At 37.8% G+C, this 21,687-nt stretch overlaps 1 protein-coding gene across 1 annotated transcript in view; it reads right to left on the bottom strand.

Moving 5' to 3' along the window:
- Positions 1 to 21,687, bottom strand: part of MARCHF1 (membrane associated ring-CH-type finger 1) — a 222,686-nt gene that overhangs the window by 143,119 nt on the left and 57,880 nt on the right. Inside the window, exon 2 of the mRNA XM_058023776.1 lies at positions 6,225 to 6,303. The gene's annotated coding sequence lies outside the window, so the exon portion shown is untranslated. The remainder of the gene's footprint in view (positions 1 to 6,224; positions 6,304 to 21,687) is intronic.

The raw sequence follows: 21,687 nt of genomic DNA, 5'->3' as shown, positions 1-21,687 counted from the left end.
CTGTTAAATAAACCTTCTGCTAACAGACACAGCCACAAACCAAGAGCTGTTCAAAGAGGGTATCTTGAACAGTGGGGGGGCACAAAACTCATATAAAATCTAAAAAATACAAACAAGCTATCAGATATTACTGCACAGTTGAAAGTCAATGCTCACACAATGCACATATGATTTAAAAAAGGAAATAAAAACAACTCAATCTTGCAGCTACACAGACCTGACATTAATGCTAAACTAGTTAATTGAGGACCAAAAGCACCTCTTGACATTTTAACTATTTTCTAGCTAGCAATTTCTTATGATTCATGCAGTGTAGGTTTACCTGAAATAGACTACAAGAAGAAACTGCAATCAAAGTAATTACAGAAGTATGAATTTGCCTCTCCCATTCAAGTTTAGAGGCAAGAGCTTGCACATTTTTTTCCAGGAAACAGTGAATCCTTAAACCATTCTCACATGAATCAGCCCATAAAAACAGAGCTGTCTTTGGTTCATTACAGTAATCAATAATTATCCTCTAGCTCTGTGGAAGGCACACGTAGGCCACAATCATGACAGTCCTTCCAACTCTATAAGTAGTCTAAAACAAGAGTAATCCTGCAGAATGACATTTCCTGAGACAGTCACCTAAAACCTGCCTTCAGAGGAGGGAGACACAACACTCAGTGTTGCTGTCATCATTTTTTAGCCATCATGAAGGAAATAAATGGAAGTTGCTTCTCTACCAATGTGAGGTTTCTCAGGAGGGCTCTGCTTTCAGTGGGCCCAAAGGAGCTCCCCAGAGAGAAGTGTGGTACTCTGGAGGTCCTGATGCCCCCCTTGCACCTCTATGACAACACAATCCTTCCACACTGTAAATTACTGGTACTGGAGTTGAACCTTTTGTCTGCTGGGAAGCTGAAACAAAGTTTTCTGCTTGAAGCCAGATAATATGAGATGTAGACATACAACATAATACCACATCTCACCCAAAAACTAGTGTAATTGTTAAATTACACCATAAAGAATTTTCTTTGTACTTTTTCTGGTATCATTAAGAATCTCGTTATAAAAGTGCATTATTCTTGGCAGGACAATTATTTGCAAGCACACTCAGAAAAAAAAATTCACAGGCTCCCAATCCCAGGTAACCTTTCCTGTCAAAGGACTAAGTGTGGAGTAATAGTCAATGAGTGTAACAAGCAGGCTAAAATTGACAGGCTACACACCAAAGCTCATTCCTTCCCTCCCAAGCTACTTCTGCAGCATGGTCTAGACAATAAAGAGGAATAGGTGCAAATTCAGTCCTGAGAGAGGCTGAGAAGCCAAATCTTGTTGCACTATTTGGAAGCATATACTGTACCCACACTGTGCCAAATGAGGTAATCAAAACATTTATAACTTTACCCATACATTCTCCAAACCTACACATAATTACCCAGAAGCTTACTAATGATAAAATATATAAAAATTAATGTACATTTGCACAACACTGAAAATAAACTAATAAGTTTCTTCTACTGAATTTGAAAAACTTTAAACCAATCAAAAATAACAACTATTGTTCAGAGGTACTCACATCTTGTATCATTTTCCTTTCTTCCCTCCCCCTGGACTTCAATTTTTTTATTCATTGAAACAGACTATCTTATCTTCCCTTCCTGAGAATTCTTTCCAGTATTTTTTTCTTTTGTTTGTGTTTTTTTCCCCATCAGCTCTTTTTCAACTTTAGCACTGCTTAGGTCACGAGGAGCCATCAAACTCTTAATTTTTAAGGCATCTCAGAGAACTCTCCAGCTTACCCTTAGTTCAGCAGCTAATGAAGCCATGCCTGGAGGACTATGAATGCTGTGCACCTGCTGATATCTACAGCACCATCTTGATATCTACACATGCATTGTGACTTGAGATTCAGGAAGTTTATGCCTAGAGAAAATATTAACTGTATACTGACTGTAAAGAATAAAATATTTTGGTTTAGTTTAATCAATGCTCTTTACTGTGTCAACATATTTAACTTACAGGACACTTTTCCCTGACCACTACTTTCAGTGAATATTAGGTACCACATACTTTTTAAAACAAAGAAACTTCATGGAGCCTGTCCCCTTATTTCACCTTCAGCAAATCATAGTTAATAGGTCTGATTTTAACAAAGCATGAAATTACACCTCAGCACAGCAAATTAACAAGCAACAACAGGGACAGCTGTTGTATTTCTTGTTGTCATCATTTCAGATATATCTATTTATATTCCTCAGTATACCCCTTATAAAAAAAAATCTACATAATAAGTAATGAAGCAAAACATGAAAGACCTTTGCAATAATTCTATTCTCCTTACTCTGCAATTTAGGTTTGTACAAACTTATGATCAGGACGATGCCTATAGTATGCAGAAATGCTACAAGTAAAACTTGTATTTCCCTGAATATAGTGACAGAAGCTGACATGAAAACATATGCCAGGTAACACCTGATATTAAATTTCAAATCTAAGTTCAGTTCAGAAAGACAAGAGGCAGGCATAGGGAGAGCAGGGAAGATTCACTCCCTGGTGATCAGTGAAACTTTAATTAGAGCTGTGCATGACACTCCTTGAAAATTAATGTGCTCTTAGGGTATTGGAATTTTCTACAGCAAAAAAAAACCCTGTGTTAGTGTTCACCAGTTTCCATAGACAGTACTTCAATTCTCACTACTGATTTTGGTTGTGTCTTTTTGGGTTTTTTTAGTCTTTCCTTTTGCTGCACTTTCACTGGACTCTCACCAGGATCTCCATATAATTGACCCAACCCTGTAGCTGTGAATGACGAGAAGGTATTCCAAATGTATTTTTTCCCCCAGAGGGCATGAGAGGAATAGGAGAAAAAGCTATGTTCTCAAAGATTCCCTTCTCAAAGGCAATTACTCAAAGAAAATGAGGAACACTTGATGCTGTGCATCAACAAAAATGCCTTTCCTAAATGGGAATAATTTATTGTGCAAACAGAATATTTCTGCTCTTACATTTCTGCCAAGGTCAATGGCTATCACATTAAGAACTTGTGGTTCATATTTAGAAATTCCAGTTCTTCTATAAACATAGAGCAGTAGACTATGTGCTACTCCTTATTTTACACAGAACATATGATGGGTATAATTTTGATCTTTTTAAGCACAGGACTGAAATATTATTTTGATAGTGACTAGCTGAACATAGAAGAATCCAATTGCGGGGGAGAAGGTAGAAAAAGATTCTTATTTACTTACTTGTGGCTTTTCAGTACTTAAAGGGAGCTTATAAAAGAGAGGAAGAGTAACTTTTTACACAAGTGGAAAATGATAAGACAAGTGGGAAGAGTTTTAAACTAGAAGAGGGGAGATTTAGATTGGATGTTAGGAAGAAATTCTTTATTCAGAGCTAGGAAGGCACTGGAACAGGCTGCACAGAGAAGCTGTGGCTGCCACATCCCTGGAGGTGTTCAAGCCCAGGTTGGATGGGGCTCTGAGACCCCTGGTCCAGTGGAAGCTGGAATGAGATGATCTTTATGGCCTCTTTCAATCCAAACCATTTTATGTTGCTGTTTGATGCTATATGATTTGTTAGTCAGCTAATATTAACAGAAATAATACATGGAAAGTCCTTTTGAAAGAAAAATGTAACAACTACAAAACTGATCATAATTAATTGCTGTCACAATCTACAAATCTCAGTGAGTTATGTTGTTGCTTGTCTGTGTATCATGACAGCCAATCTTACAATACTTATTAATTAATTCAGAATATTGGCAGGTTCATTAAATGTATAACAGAAAAGCTTCTAATCCATATAAAAATCAGCAGTATGGAATTATTTCAAGCAAAAAGACAAATTAGTTAGAACTATGTAATGGTTAAAAATGCTAGATTCCTCTGTCTTGTAGCAACCTGTACTCATAATTATAATAACAACAACATCCCTTTCCTCCCTATGTTGTTTTTTTTCTGTTTACACCAATACCATGGCTGAGTATGTGAATTAATGAATTACAAAATCAGTTGCAGTCTACAGTAAGAAATAATATTGGATATTGCCAGCTCTTTAACCAGACTTCAGAATTGTCTATATACAGTAATAGACTATGCTTCAAATATTTTAGATCAGGAAAAAATACATTTTTCTGCTATTTTGTCCTCAAGTGCAGTCACACTATTAAAATCAGCATGTTTGCAGGATTCCAAACAATGCATTTTTTGTCTGGGAAGCTGTAGATGTACTTCACTGCTCAGTGTGCAATACAACACTCAGCATTTGCATCCTGTCAGGGACTTTTCTCCATGTTCTCACCTACGATTTTTCCAAGTCACTTCCAAGCACTTTTGTCCCAACTGTTGTCTCATCTTCACTGAACATAAATATCTCTAATGGACACACACCCACCCACATGCATACATACACATGTGCACACAAAATACTAAGATTTCTCAGGGAGATATGAAGAAAATAACAAGGGTAATTAGCTGAAAGAAGACAAAACTGAAATAATTTAGCCTATTCTACCTCAATCTTATCTCTTATATCATTTGTGTTCTTTTAAGGCTACTGTTATGATATGGGAAATCCACTTGACTACTGCTGAGTAATTAAACCTCAAATAATACTGAAAATCTGACTAATTCAGTTACTAAGACAGCATTATCAGAGGAGCACTTTTTCTTTTCTCTTCCTTGACTAATTGTAAAGTCTCCTTCAATTATCCTGAAATAGCCCATCTGGATTCTTTGACAAAACCTAAAGAAATGTTCCAATGTTGGAGTAATTTTAATGCACTTCAGATAACATAGGACAATTGCTGAAGTTGCATCAGTACTTTGTAAATATTTATATAATAAAGACAATAACATTCTGTTTCTACTTCACAACTGCAGAACTAAGATTTTAATTTCTAACAGATTTGCTTGTATTGGTACTTACTTTATGGTTGTCTCTAGTTATATCAGAGCAGTAAAGAAATACTGAGACAAGAAGCACATTTTTAAGAAAGTCAAATAAATATTAGCAGGTTTTTTGAAACTTCGTAAGGAGCTTGAAATGTGGAGGGGTATTGTTTGCAAGTTTTTGTTTGGTTGAAGATTTTATGTCAAACTAAATTATCTTTGCTGCTCTTGTAGAGGCATTGTTGCTACTTTAAATAGAGCGTTGTTACTTTAAATAGAATGTTGCTACTTTAAAATAGAGTGCTAGGTAACAAAAAAATTCTGAAATTATTATTTTTAAAGGATTAAATACCTACTATCAGTTTTGAAACATTTTTTAGTAATGCTTTCCCCGTTATAATTTTCAAGAACTTGCTATCTAGGTGATGCATAGTTCAACTATGATAATTACATACAAAAGGGAAAAAAAAAATCAACATATTGCTAAAATTGCAGCTTGCAAACTCTCAATCTCCTTCAGGGTATACTTTTTTGGCATATTTACATATTTTCAAATTATACCTTTTGACAGGGACTAAGAACTTCTGTATTCTAAGCTCTGACACCACCCACGTGAATCTGCCAAAACCAAGCCTGATGTTTTTGGTTCCTTGTGTAAAATGGATCTTTTAATATTTTTCTTGCCATTTTGCTAAGAGAGCAAGTTCATATCTCCCAATTTAAATATTTTGATGTAGACAATTAGACTTAGGATGAAAGCCACAGTTTAAATTTGTAGGTGGAGTTTCTTGTGAGATATATACAAAATTAAATGAGTTCATTTTAGCTTAAAGAAAATTCTTTGCCACAAGTGACACAATTGTAAAGAGCACTATCATATAATTTAATAACTCTGAATCCCGAAGATGTCTCAGTCACAGCAGGCACCTTCACATGAAATCTTTGCAAAGAACTTTCAGTGGTAGTTTCACACTCTCATACAAGTTTGAATAATTTTTACCCTTTGCTTTTAAAATAGTTCCTGAAAAACAAGTAATTGCAGCTTAGAATGCATCACAGTGGATGCAAAATCTGTAATGAAACAGCATGAAAATCTTGCTTATTGGATTCTAAACCTTAACAGGTTTCATGGAAAATGTGAGGTTTAGTTATTTACTTAGAGGAAAAAATGTTTGTTTGGGCTTTACTAAAATACAGAAAGTGAATAATAGCACATGTTACCACACAATGCACTTGGAAAGGTTTTCTTCACAATTAAGCTGCAAGTCAAAATGCCAAAATAAAGTTGTCTTTTCCCACCACAGTATGATATAACTTAACATTTAACATCAGAAAAGAAGAACTTACAGGTAAAGCAATCTTTTAGAAAATTTCTGCTGTGACAGAGCTTCACATGACCTTTCACATTACTTCCTGGGTTCATTTCCTAGAAGAAACAGAAACAAGACCCACATGAAACCAGTTGCAATGTTAAGATAGCATCTATTTCATTGCCTTAAAACAAGTTACAAAGCAAGGTTTGGGAAAACTTTGTAGGCTGGTGTCTTCCAAAAGGCATAACCTAAAGTAAAAATTCTGGACTTGAAGGGTAATCTTAAATAATTTTCATCAAATCCTGTACCAGACACTGATATCCATTATCTTTTTGTAGACTTTCTGACTGATTTGAGATTACTCCTTGACCTTCCTGAGCACAGGGAAACCACACATGATCTTTCTTCTATTCATCACACTGGTACAAAAAGCCTTTGCATACATAGCCAGCTAACCCATATGGCATTGGCAGGATAACATTCAAAAATAAACACGGCCTAATAAAACAAACCCAAAAAAAGCCAAAATGTGTGATTAGTTCTCCAGCAATGTTTTTATACATATTTGTTCACAAAGCAAAGAGTAAAATACATAAAACACCTAACTGAAATAGTTATCTCATAAGAACAGCAAACAGAAGCTCTGTCCTGCAAGGGACTCAAGCCAGCCCAAGAATGGAGGTGCAGAGGCACCTCTGGAGGGCATTGGCAGCAGGAAGCTCCCTGCTGGGGGGAGGTGAGTCCCACAAGCTGCTGCTTGGGGAGGTTTGCAGCCTGCTGGAAACTCAGGTCAGGACACTGCAGAAGGCTGCTGCAGACTATGACCCTCTGCTGCTCCTCCATACAAGCACCGAAGGTGACACCAGAGGCAACGAAGAAAGCACTGAGCACTGATTATGCTGCTAATTGTATGGGGGGTTGGGGTCAAGTCCATGGAGACTCCAGGCAGTTTTCCCCTCAATCCTTCCAGAAAGACAGAAGGGTGAAAAAGGAAGTAACAGATCCCGTAAGAATTTGTTGCGCGGTCAGTGTGGGCTACAGGGTTTTAGATTTTTAACAAACACGGGATATTCTACAAGGACAGAGGATGGCTTAGCAGAGATGCTGTCCACATAAGTGGAGAAAAACATTTTGACAACAGGCTGGCCAACCCAGTAATGAGAATTCAAACTAGAAACAATCAAGAGAAAAAGTAAAGGACCAGGCTGGCAAGCAAAGAGTATGGGGTAATGTCAACAGGAAGAAATTTGTAAGCAAAAAACCAGGGCTGTAGGGGTCCCACCCCAACTGTGTACATGCAGATAGGGAAATGCCTTCCAGGCAGAATTATGATAAAGGTATTCTATCTTTTTTGGGAAAAAAGCATACTTTTTTGTCTCTTCAAATAGCCTGTTTGCTAATGCACACAGCAGAGCAAACAGGACAAACTAAGAGGTCTGCATGTAGTTGGAGAATTACAACTTTACTGGGATCACAGACATGGGTAGACAGCTCACATAAACTTGAAAAGTAAACGTTTCAGCTGCTGCTGTGCAGCATAAGGAAGGCTATGGGCAATGGTCTCCCCATCACAAGATATAATGAAAAGATATCTCCTGATAGAGACTGTCACAAACGTTATAAAGAAGGCCAATATGCTGAATGCCCTGTTCATCTCACTCTTCACTGATAAAACCATCCCTCAGCTATCTCAGGTCCCTGAAAACCATAGGAAAGCCTAAAGGAAGGCAGATTTCCTCTCAGTGGAGGAGAGACAGGTTAGGAAGCATTTAAACCAACTGGACATACACAGATCCACAGGCCATAATGAGATGGACCACACATATTGAGGGTTGGCTGATGTCATTGTGAGAGCACTCAAACACTGAAAGATCAAAAAGGATAACAGAGATCAAGGTGAGGGGAGGAAACTCTGAGGACTTGAAGAGAATAAATATCACCTCTGCTTTCAAGAATTCAGTCTCAGCCTCACCTCAACTCCTAGCAAAGGAATGGAAAAATTAAACCTAAAAGCTATTGCCATACAAAGGAGGAATAAGAATGTATCTGGACATGGTAGACATGAATGCATGGAGGGGAAATTGTACCTGACCAACCTGATAGCCTTTCACAATGAGCAGGCTGGACAAGTGGACAAGGACAGAACACTGAACATTGCTTATCTCGGCTTTAATAATGTTTCTGTCACAGCCTGGCATTGTCTTCCTCCTGAAAAACTGATGAAACACAAAACAGATGAATGGAGAGTAAGGCAAACAGAAAAGTGACTGAACTGCTGGCCAAAAAAGGTTGTGGATTAGCAGCACCACATTCACTAGAGGCCAGTCAAAGGCACACACCAAGTGTCAATACAAAAGCCAATACTGCTCAGCAACTCATCAATAACTCACAAGTTGAGACAGAGGCATGGAAACTACAAAGCTAAGAGTGGCTGATACGTGCCAGGTTGTCCTGGCATTCAGAAAAACCTTGACAGGCTGAGAAATGGGCCATCAGCGACCTCATGAAGTTCAATACAGGGAAAAGGTGAAGTGCTGCACTTGGCAGGAATAATCCCAGGCATGTTGGCAGAAAAGGACCCGAGGGACAACAAGCTGGCCATGAGGCAGCAGTGTGTCCTTGCTGCAAAGAAGCTCCACAGCAACCCTCGGTGCACAAGGAAGAGCATCACCAGCACACTGAGGGAGGACATCCCTCCTCTCTGCTCAGCACTGCTGAGCCATCCTGAATGCTGCAGTGGGCTGCCCAGAACTGGGCCCAAGAGAGACAAAGAGTTACTGCAGCAAGGTCAGCTAAAGTTTATGGAGGTAAGTAAAGGATTGCAGCACTTTTTGTATGAGGAGAGGCTGTGAGAGGTGGGGGCCTTGAGAAGAGAAGGCTCAATGGGATCTGTCCTATGCTTATAGACACCTGATCAGTGGCAGAATAAGGAGGGCAGAACTTTTCTCAGTGGTAGCAAGTGAAAGGACAAGAGGCAACAGGCACAAATTAAACACAAGATATTCCATTTAAACATAATGATTTTTTTTTTCATGGGGGTGGTCAACCAATGGCACAGGAGGGCCAAGATGCATCTCCATCCTTGCAGATATTCAAAACCCCACTGGGCACAGTCCTGGGCAGTGTGTGATCTGACCAAAGGGCTAGACAGTCTCCAGAGGTCTCTTCCAACCACAACAATTCTATGATTCTGGAAAGCGATTTATTTAACTGGTCTCTGCTTAAAATAAATTGAAAAGAGGTTAAATTAATCACCCATGAAATCTCTTCTCCACAATGCAAGGGGGAAAAAAAATGTACAATTAGCTAGTGTAAATACACTAGCTGCAGTACAATACTAGTACAATACAGCTAGTGTAAAAGGCTTAAAAAGGTTATAGCTGAAAGCTAGAAATATATAGGAACCCTGACGCTAATGAATGTCAACATGTCTCTTGGACTCCTGGATATCGATGGCAGGATTTTAAAACCATAGATTAAAAGCAACAGGAGAAATTCAGATACTCTGATCCAATTAATTGTCTCTCTGTCTGCAGATATTCAAAGCCCAGCTGGATGTGTGCCTGTGTAAGCTGCTCTAGCTGACTCTGCCTTGGCACGGGGGTTGGACCAGATCATCTCCAGAGGTTGCCTTCAACCCTAAAAATTCTGTGAGTCTGTCATTGTTAAAGATCAAAAATTTTCCCCAATAATTTCTGCTGCTAACACTTCTAGTTTCCCATGAGAAAGCAGAACATAAATAAACGTAGAACTTCAGATAGGTATTCACATCCGATATTTAAAATTTACTAATGACAAATGTATCAAATGTGTTTCCTTTCCTAATGGAAAGATATACTGAAAAGCAAACAAACCTTGCTCTGACCACTCAAAATAGTTGGCTAACATGCACTCTAAAAATGTGAATCACCTGCATGGTGTTCAGTGGAATAGAATTTCATGGCATTTTATACTAAATGCAAACATCAACACCTATGGGAGCAATAACAGGTTGACGACAACATCTCCCAAAGAATTGTTCAACTCATGTGGAGACATCAACCTGTGGAATAAGTTTTGTAAGTAAAGAAGAAGAGAAGCACAATTAGACTAGAAAATCCAAAGAAATATCTAATAATCAACATATTACTTAGAGGAAAAAAAACCCTTTAGCAATTGAAATCACACATCTTCAAGGGATCAGACAAAGCTTTTATTTTTCCATAAGCTTTTTCTTTATGCAAGTTTGAATTTGAGTTGTTGAAAAGATATTATTTCAAATTATATTTTAAATTTTCTAATGACCTGTCTCCTTAGAGAAAAAGATAAACAGCATGTGCCTATTTTATTTGTCGCCAGGCAAAACAAAGAATACAAGTTAAACAGAAATACAGTGTATTTCTGCACACAGGTACTCATAAAAAGGCATGCTATATGTAGATAGTCATATGGGCATCTTTTGTGTTCATGTTGCTATGGAAACAAACTTGTGTGCAACCAAACATGTTTACAAAGACATTCTAGCTCTTAAACAGAGTATGAGTCTTATCTTTTTTTATTTCTGAAATCAAGGATAAAAGCTGGTTTATAAGGTTATATAGAAGAGCTGCCAGTAGCCAAGAGCATGTGAAGCTAACAAAATTATAACATCTTAAATACAAAGATTTTTCATTTCATAGTGTTTGTGTACTTAAATATAACTTCAGAGACTAGCCCCAAACAGCAGTAGATTATGGCAAAAGTAAGGACACCACAGATTTTGCATTATACAGATGAGGCAGATAAACCTGGCATTTTCTTTGATTTCTTGGAAACAAAATTTATAGGAAACTTTCACTGTGGTACTACTTCTATTAAACAGCCCACCCATTAAAAAAGAGCAAATCAAAGAACTCTGTTATATAGATTTAAGTTCCTGTTTTCCTATTTTTTCACAGAGCATTAAACAATCTCTATTCAATACCTGTATCTGTTTTATTTATCTTGGTCCATCTGCTCTGCAAATGTTCCTGCAAAGCAGTTTCCCATGGCAACACCAAATATCACACAGTCTCAGTCTTCTGTCAAAGCCCTTCTAACTGATCCACTCCTGAATTTCAAACAGCATATTTTTCTGCAGTATTTAAGTAAACAATAAATGGAGTATTTCTTCAAGCAAAAAAAAAATCCACATGAATGAAATAAAGACCCATGAATAAGCTCCTCTCTTCAGGCATTTATTTTTTATTTTATTGTTTTAATAATTTAATTTTTCAAGAGCATTACATTTAAATGATCTAAAGCAAGGTGGGAGAGAGAGGTTACTTTAAAACCCTGTCAATATGATGGTAGTCTTTATATAATTAAAATTTCAAAATCATTATGTTGCATGTAGCAAAACAAATCCTGCAAAAGTTTTAAGAATAAGGAAATAATATGTTGAAATGTAAGTTTTGGAATAAAAAGACCACAATGGCTGCTTACTGTGGGACAACTTCTGATAGATATCATCACCTAGAAAATATTACTAGCCAGCCCCTCTAATTTTTACATCCTCATATTTATAATGACCAAAGAAATGTAAATAAGAGGAAAATTTATCCACACATTTTCATTCAAGATAAACCAATAACACAGATTTCATGAAAGTAACTCCTACTTTACCTGAGATTCTGTCTTGAGAACCCATTCTCCCTGAATTAAGACATGCAAGAACAATACATTTTTAAGTGAAGTTCTTCTGAAAAACTCTCTTGAAGTAAGCATCAAAAAATCCCAAACTCTTCAGTAAATATCACCCAAGTCCTAAGCACACTCATTCTGGATGAAATGCAACAGAGGCATTGTTCAAGCTGCACATTAAAGAAGAAATGTTCAGACTTAGGAAAACTGGCCTACTGAAATTCTAAGTCTCATATCTTTTATTTTAGATTTGTCTGACCAAAACCAAGATCAGCTAGGAACATATCCTGTGGAGGTCTGAAAAATAATCAGACCTTCTGGGCCATTCCTACACAACACAACACTTTAGTTTAGAGCCTAGAGCTACTTCAAGAACTACTACAATTGAGCAGTCTCAGATCCACAGCAAACAACGGGATTAAATTCCCACAATAATTTTCCATCAGCATCCCCTCCTGTCCTGGTTATGGCTGGGATAAAGTTAACAGTGTCTTTAGCAGCTGGCACAGTGCTGTGCTCTGGGTTCAATGCAGGGATAATGTTCCTATCACACTCCTGGTTTTGGTTGCTGCCCAGCAGTGCTTATCCCAAATTTGGGACTTCTCACTGCCTCAGGCTCTGCCAGTGAGGAGGTGGCACGTGAAGCCACGGGAGCACAGCTGGGACAGCTGACCCCAAATGGCCAAAGGGAAATTCCATATCCCACAATGTCACACCCAGTATATAAACCGGGGGAAGCTGGCTGGAAGGGGCTGATCACTACTTTCATAACAGCTGGGCATCCATGAGCCAGGGGTGAGAAGTTGTATTGTGCATTTCTTGTTTCTCTTGGGTTTTCATCATAGAATCAGTCCTCCCCCTCCTTTTCATTTCTAATAGTATAATTAGGATTATTTATATTTTATTTGGTTTCAATTATTAAACTCACAAACCCTTAATCCATAAACCCTACTTTTTTTACCTGATTCTCCTCCCCACTGGAGGGTAGAGGCAGGGAGTGGGTGAGTGGCTGCCTGACACTCAGTTGCCAGCTGGGATGAAATCACCCTACCTTTCCCTAAAATTTCCTTGGGTTATTCTTGGGTTTTCCAGGCACACTCATCTGCTCACCTTGGAATTTGGCCCAAACATGTTTTGCAGATTAGTCTACATTTCTGGTCTCTATGGTGAAATTCTGTACAATGATTCTGCTATATTTAGTTTGAAAGGCTTCTCTACATGTTTTAGACATAAATAACACCATGGACTAAGGAAGCAAAATATGGCATTTCTACAGAGCACAGGGCAGATCTACAAAAGGAGTAGAACTCAGCAGTCTGTTGTGCATGCACCAAGTCAGTCCACTTTATGAATATATGCAAATAATGCTGGAGGGATAAACCAAAATACAAATACAAGAGCCCTCTGCCTGCAAATAAGAGCAGACCAATATGCCTCTACAAAACCACCTGTATGCTCAGCTGCTACCTTTCCTGTGGTGTACGACCCATAGCCAAAGTACAAGGCCTAAAATTATCTGTGTACAGACATGAACAATAGATGCATTTTATCATTCCACTCTAAAAACTTTTATTTTGCATTTTTAACCGGCCATTGAAATAAGCCTGTGGATTAATGAGTGACATGTTTATGATTCTAATGCATTTTATTTTCCAAGCAAAGACAGGTAGTAGAACTGATTCCATCAGTCACTAGGGTCATCCTAAAAACTGCTAATTCAATCCCTAATTGTATAAGCCTAACCATGAATGTGTTTTATTATTCTTCACTGTATTCAAAGTCTTTCTCTTGAATACGTAGGTTGGTTTTCTTGGTTTGTAGGAAAACCAAAGTTAAAAATGTTTCAGCCAAAATTACAGTGAAAGCTATAAAAAGAACATTAAGTTTTCATCAAACCACACATATTTTGTGTTTACCTGTCCATAGGAGGACTCAATTTTGACTAATTTTAAAATACCATGGTAAAAAGATCAGTGATGACATGACTTGTAATAGTAAATTGCATCACATGCTACAGCCTGTGATACATGTGAGATGAGCTGGCTACAAACAGAGCATATTTTCAAAAATTTTTTTCAAATATGCTACTTCAAAAGTTATGATTTAATCTAAAAATAAAATAGAAATTCTTAGAGGACTAACATCCTGCTTTTTCTGAAAATCTGAAAAGCTATAATAAAGACTTTAAGTTATTACAATCTATTCTGCAAATGGCTAAGCAGCCAGGACCGTGTTCATTTATGCTTTGTCCTTTTAAGCTTTCAGGGTGCTGTGTAGCCATAGTAACTATGCTTTTTCTCTGCAAAATCCATTAGCTGGTTTCAATCTGGGATTCAATACTACCATAATCAAAGCCAAAGATGAAAAAAAAATTGTGATTAAGAAAAAGATTGTTGGTGACAAGCATTTCTTTTAAAAGCAATTTCTGCATATCTATGCTTTATACACAACAGCAAAAGAAACCAAACGATTAAAAGGACATCAAAAGATAAATTCAAAATTAATTTTAAAACTAGGTTACCACCAGGAATTACAAACTACTTCCTCAAACTAGATAGTTCAGAGGACTAGGATAAGCTCTACCCTGCATTCTATTTGTATGTTGTTTCTAGTCACAACAGCACTAAACAACTTCAAATGCCAGCTCAGTCCTGACACTGGTTACAGATAAACTAAACTAATGACACTGTCACTGTTTGCTTCAATCCTGATTACAAGAAGGTACACTTGGTAACCAGGAGGAGGCACTTTTTTTGCAAGCAATTGGTATATACTCCACAGCTGGATTTTGAAAGTGTAGGAATCTATTCCACTAACCATTAATTTAAAAATAAATTCCTTGAGTCTTTGTACTGAATACCATGTTCCTTAACTGAAAATTTTCATTGCCTCCTCAGCTATTTTACTGTTAGTTCATCCTCTGCTGATTGTTCAAATTCCACCTGCTTCTGCATTATATTAGAATCAAACATGATTCAAAGCTAGGATATCTGCCATGGCACGAGTGTGCATATTTGGGTTGGGGAAGGGGAGCATATCCCCTAATAAGAGAAAATTATCCATAATGGCATTTTATTTCTGCATTCTAGCTTCATATCCTGCCACAGCCCTTCTTGTAACAAGCAACAACAAAGAATGGCAAGGCTGTGGCTGTATAGGGTAAAGAAAGACTGCAGTACTACTTTTAAGAGACCACAAAAATTGCAAAATGAACTCATACTTGCATTCAATAGAACTTAAAAAAATAAACTTCATGAGTTACCTGAATGTAAACCTTCTCTTTTTCCCTATAATACACAACTTGTAAAGCCCTGACTTCACTGAAGTTAACAGCAAAACTGCCATAACCTTCACTAGAGCAAAGATTTCACCCCATGTATATTTAATGACAAGGATGACACAAGAGAGGATTAAAGGTCATGCTTTCCCTGTCACTACAGCAGAGGACAGTCACATCATCATGGCTCCTACACCCAGCTTGTCCAAGGATTCTGTGATCACCAGCCTGCCCTGGTCTACATCAGAATGACAGCACTTTCTGGAAGTCACGGTGTAAACAACACTAACAGTTTCCAGGAGTTCAGCTCTCAAAGAAAGATGCATAAAATGCTTCTTTCCAAGTACTCTTGGTTCTGCCTTTCTAAGAAGAACTGCCAGAGGCTCATCTTTACCTCAGAACACTATGAGCATACTGAGGAAGGCAGGGATGTCCTTAACAGAACATTTTGACAAGAGACTCTCGGTAATTAGCAGTGACTGCAGAATTTCATCCAATCAGCTACACAACAAAGTACTTCCGTATATATTGACAGAATACTCCATGAATTGAAATATTAGAAGATAGGTCCTTTGCTTTTTCCACCCAGTCTTTCGGATGCAAAACCTCATAACAGGAAGCAGCAGCGATGGTAAAAATCACAGAAATCAAATCCAGCACTGAATAGTATTTGGAAAAATAGAATTCCAAAAAAACCCCCCCAAAACAAAACAAAAAACCAACCAAACAAAAACTGCAACCACAACAAATCAAGAAAGCTGGAGATTTCATAAAGTGGTGTGGGTGCTCCCAGCAGACTTGCAAGTGTTGCAGAATCCAATGAGAGCTTTTGGAAGTAACACAGCTTAGAATGCCTTGAAAAACACCAAAAATTTTCTGTTCCCACAGGCTTTAAATCAAAATACTGCACAGCATTGTCTATGTGCATGCCTGTTTAGGTAACTTTAACATTCACCCACAATTACTCCATAAAATTTTTGTCCAAATTCAAAAGCCATTTTCCCTTCTTTTTCTCATTAAGCCAAGAGAGACACCAACATTTTAGGGTGCTTATTTTCATACCCTTGGTTTTTCCTGGATTTAATTAAGATGTTAATGCCTTTCAAGACCTAATAATAAGCCACAAGTTTTAAGTTATGAGGAAATACAAGCTAAACTTATCTTTAAAACCTGAAGTACCTATTAAAATAAACTTGGAAGAGAACTGGTCATTGGAAGTTTTATTTTGTTTGGCATTAGAAAACAAAGGAACTTCACACCATAAAAATACCCATTTGTCATCTTCATCTGAGAAAGCTCTCTAAAGATGTTTTCTATGTCCAAGGATATCACTTCTTTCACATAAACCTCCCTGTTTACTCTCCATTCCAGTATCTGCAGTTGCCACAGTTACCATTTTGCACAACCACACTGTGAGTGGTGACCTCACTTTCAATAAATCCCCAAAGGCTCAAAGTTTGCAAAATATTTCAAGGTTTGTGCAGAAATTTTGCCATGAATTTTCACTAAAACACTGGCAGGTGCCAACGCACTTTCAAACAATGTCTCTTTTTGAAGACTGTATATTGTATTTGCAAACTTTCAGCCACAATGAGAATACAGGAAGTGAATGAAGGTATAGGAACCAGAACCACAGCAAAAGTCATTAAATATATTCTGAGAATTTCAACATGCAATTTTCATTATGATTCAAAAAGTCTTAAATAAGGAAGGTGATCCAAGTAGAATCAGGTTTCCTCTTTCCAAATTCCAAAAATGACAAAGAAAAATCCTTAAAAATTCCTAAACCACAAGTTCGTAAACAAGACCCAAGTTACAGCATTAATGGATTCACCTTCCATAGATGCTTTCTGTGCTACCATGAACACAAAAAACACAATCAGAAATCTTTCTCTTGAGCTTGACAGATGGCAAAAACAAACCATGTCATGACTGTAACAGATAAGTCACTTAGCTAGAGTCTCCTAATAAACAAAAGCAGATATATTGGATTTCTGCATGAGGTTCCACAGCTGAGCCCTCAAGGATGAAGAATATAAAGAACACTGCTTAGAGGAATTCAGTGTTGTGTTTGAAATCTTTAACGTGATACAGATTACTATTGACTGATATATAAAATTCAGGTACACATTACATCTCTCCAAGAAGCAGAATTTCTAGAAATTAATCTATATTTACTAAATGCAGTGCTGGACTTTAGACCCTGCTAGAAGCTTCCAAAGAAAAACTCTTCTCCCTACTTTTCCTGCAGATGAAAAGCACACATATGATTATGGAAACTGTCCTACCTTCCAAATAAGTGATTATCACAATAAATATAAAGTAGAGATTGAATAACTTCCAATACTTTCTTTTAATAAATTAGAATAAACTACATTCTATTCAGTTTTTTCTATTCTGTTAGATCAGAGGCCTTACATGCCACTCAACTTTTGTGTTTCCTACACCCCAAATCAAAAGAGAACATGATGAGATGAAAAGAACCCATCTGGATTACATGAATATGATGCTAACAGGGAAAGGGACCTAATGGAATTATGAAAACATCATACCCATCCACTTATTAGCATACATAAAACTTTTAAATCAGAATTTTTTTGTCACAGAGCATCTCTAGCTCAACAGTTAACACTAAGGATCAAATGTGAGAGAAGGTTATTTTCATATTCATTCTGTGATCTTTCATATGCAAAGCAGCATCACCCTGTTCCTTATCTCTCAAAACTCCACTCTTCTATGAACACACTTGAAGATTCTGCATTGGCTTTAACCTTAGAATAACAATGACTAAAAGCCATCTGTGACAGCCCAGCACCTTGCCATAGATGCATTTATTTCCCTGCTTGGTATATTTGGCATCTTTCTCACTTATAATGTCACTAGATTTTTTTAAAGTTACTCTTCTGCTGGCACTAACCCTGCTGATCTCAGGTTTCTCCATGCAGACAGAGCAACCAGAAGGGTTCTTGTCTTTCCACCCTGTCCTGACATGAAAACAAGAGGACGCTGGAAGATCAGTGGATTATCTACAGCTGGATGAAGCAGATGTTAATGCTTCCCATGGACCTCAGAAATCAGGAAAACAGATTTCTGTACTTGTTGACTGGCTTTTTAGATTAATTATTGGTGTCCAGCACAGACTACTGCATTTCCATGTGTATTTAAAAATCCTTGCCCACACCAGCAGTTAGTATTAATCAAGTTTTCCATCTAAAATCAAGAGCGATCAACAATGAAAACTGTCCACAGTGTTGAGCTCAGAGCACTGTGGATCAGAAGCACCAAGTGCAGCTGTAGGCCAGTCATCAAAGACACACCCCAGGAGTCAATAGGAGAGCCAATATTGTTCAATATCTCCATCAATAACTTGCAAGGTGAGACAGAGTCTCACTCTGTGAACTTCAGCAAGTTCACAGACAGGACAAAACCAGACATAGTGGATACATCAGAGGGTTGTGCTGCTATGAAGAGGAATCCTGACAGGCTGAGGAGAGAGCAAAATACCTGAAATGCCAAGAGGAAGTGCAAAGTCCTGTTCCTGTGGAGGAACACCAGGCACCAGTATGGGCTGGGGGCCAAATTGCAGGAAGCAGCTTTGCTAAGTGGGACCTGACAGTCCTGGTAGACAAGCTGACCATGAGCCAGCAGTGTGCCCTCACATCAGAGATGGCTCAGAGCACTTGACCCCTCCAGGAGGTCAAAACTGGTGCTTCTTCCCCTCTGCTCAGTACTAGTGAGAAACATCTGAAAGGCTCACTCCAGCCTCAAGCTCCCCAGTACAAGAGAGCACAGTGAAGAAGTTCAGTGAAGGGCAACAAAGATGATTAAGGGACAAAATCATCTTTTTCTATGAGAAGCTGAGAGAGATAAAGGCACTCAGCATGGTCAAGAGAAGCCTCAGGGATGGGACACAAAAGAAAGAGAGACTGGAGTTTGCCAGTGGTGACCAGTCACAGGACAGAGGGAACAGGACACAAACTGAAATGCAGGAAATGGCAGTAAAACATCAGGAAAGCCTTCTTATTGTCACATTGGGCAAACACTGGAAAATGTCACCAAGGAGGATTGTGGAATCTTCATTCTTCTACAAGATCAAAATATTACTTGATGCAGCCCTGCAGTCCCTTCCAAACTCAACTGTTCTGTGAGTCTCTTAGGAATGAATATGTCTGATTTTAAAATAGGGAACCCAGGTGAGGTTGCTCACCCACACTGAGAGTTATGAATGTCTACACAGTGTTTTGTTATGATCCACACTATGTTCTTGCATAGAGTCAACTTCATGATGAACTGAACTACTACATTCTCATTATGTGTGCCCGTTGCTTTGAAAGTAATTATTCTCATATTGATCAGCAACGTTAGTGCTCAATTATTTATGAAAAAAAATCTTAAATAAACTAGGAAAAAGTATTTACAACAATGAGCGTTCTGTGATTTTTTTCAATTGCCTTACGCTATAATTTTTTCATAATGTGAACACTTGGATTTCATTGTGTAGATTTTTCAAAGTACCATCTGTTTTTCAAGTCCTCATAGATTTTGCCATTAATAAATCTAAATCCCTGCCATCCTCATTCACTGTACAAAACAGGCATTGCATATCACTCAAAACATGAACAAAAATTCTCCAAGTTTGAAATTCTCTATGAAGTGAGCTGTATCTCTCATTTTGCATTTCCTACTTATCAGACAACTGTTTTACAATTTAAATGTTATGTCAACTCATCCATAACCTTCTTTTATGTTCTATTTCAACACTTTGTGAATAGAATACTAATCTATCATTTAAATTAGTATTTAATTGAAGAAAACTCAGTTCTCTCAGATCATGAATTTGAGAATTTATAGTACCTAGCTGTCAAGTGATATCCAGCAAGCTGTCATGAGGAAGAAGTACTACACATACCTTCCTGTCCCCAGATGCTGGCTCCTATTACAGACCTTCATTCCTAACACAGCAACAGGGAGTCATTCTACTTCTCCCTGAAACAATTTTTCCCACCTACATATCCAGCTGGAATTTTTTCCTCAATTAAAATCATCACTACCTATTTTTCTTTATGCTGAGTACATTTAAACCTAGGTGTCTTCCAAGCTTAGTTAAAAGGAGGCTGCTAAGATGACCCTTTTCCTAAAATCAAGGAAGGAAGTAAAGCATAAGAAAAAAAAAAAAAAAAGAAAGATTTTTGAGGTATTACTGAGTTGCAACTGTTTATGAATCTACATCTGCAGAAACCAAGAGAAAGTCCAACACAGGTTGAAGGATACATAACCAGTGACAGGGTGTATAAACTTCACTAGGTCACAGAGAATCTGGTACTTGCTTCCTCATGACAATAAAATACACTGGGGTGACTTAGAAGCAAGAGAGGTGTCATGACATAGCTTTTTGCTTCTGTACTATGATTTCTTTGAAGAGGAAATAAGATTTGCTATCCCTGATGGTGCCACCCAGAAGCAGCATTTAGGTGACTGCCTCTCCTAGTGTGCCGCTTTGCTAAATTAACAAAGTCTTACTTAACAAGCTAGAGGAAGTACAACCACAGCTCCTGCATACCTAAGATGCAATGTAATGAAAATGCTGCCCTGAAGTTAGAGCAAAACGTCCAAGTTCATGCCTCAGGCAATCCAATTTCTGGAACAGGAGAAACATTCAAGGCACTGTCTGACCAGTACCAGCCTCACTCACTCAACATTTTCTGTCCCCAATTCTGGATACTATATTCACCAAATTTCCACTGCATTACTTCTTTTCTCTGGAAGAGTGCAGTATTATATCTTGAGATTAATTAAACCAAACCACAATACTATAATTGGTCTAGAAAAATTGTGCAACATACTTTTCCAGAACACATGCATACCCTAAATTCCTACAGTGAATGGCTAGTGTTAAGGAAAATCTTAATTAAAAAACTGCCACGGGACCACAAGCATTTTTAGCTGAAACTTTTCACCTTTCTCAGGAAAAAAACAAAACCAAAACCAAACCAACAAACCAAACCCAGCTCCATTTTACTTATGCAAGCAAGGTACATCATCTCTGACTTTTTTCCTAGTAAATTCTCAAGGAATCCCAGCATTTCAACCACTGCTACATTGAGGTACTCTACCCTTCATAAACTCAAGATACTATTTAGCTACAGAAAACATGAAAATGCCATCATCAGTTTGTTCCTAATTTTTTCCAGTAGCTGACTTTTGAAGATCAAGGGAGCTTCACTAGAATTGAAAAAGGGTGTTAAGAGCTTAAGGGGGGAGGATAAAAAAAGAGAAGAAAGGTAAGATCTGTAATTTAAACAATGGCTAGCATTTGCTTCTGCTTCTATGAGTTGCTGCACCCTGCAATGGTCACTCAAATTTACCACAATCCAAAATCCATTCAGTGGACTTATCTGCACTACTACTTTAGTCAACGACTGAAGTCATCAATTACAGTAAATTTTGATAAATTGATGCAGCACCTTTGTCTTGCAATTAAGTTTGGATGAAAAATGAAATCTTGGACTAAGGAATTCGGTTCTAAAGGGTAACCAGAATGAAGTTTTGCACACAGTCATTTTCCCCATCCCTGCACTAC

Source organism: Melospiza georgiana, chromosome 5 (genome assembly GCF_028018845.1).
Source record: "Melospiza georgiana isolate bMelGeo1 chromosome 5, bMelGeo1.pri, whole genome shotgun sequence".
In the NCBI taxonomy this organism is placed as follows: Eukaryota; Metazoa; Chordata; class Aves; order Passeriformes; family Passerellidae; genus Melospiza; species Melospiza georgiana.
The sequence above is the reverse complement of the archived record's forward strand: the minus strand, read 5'-3'. Positions and strand labels throughout refer to the sequence as shown.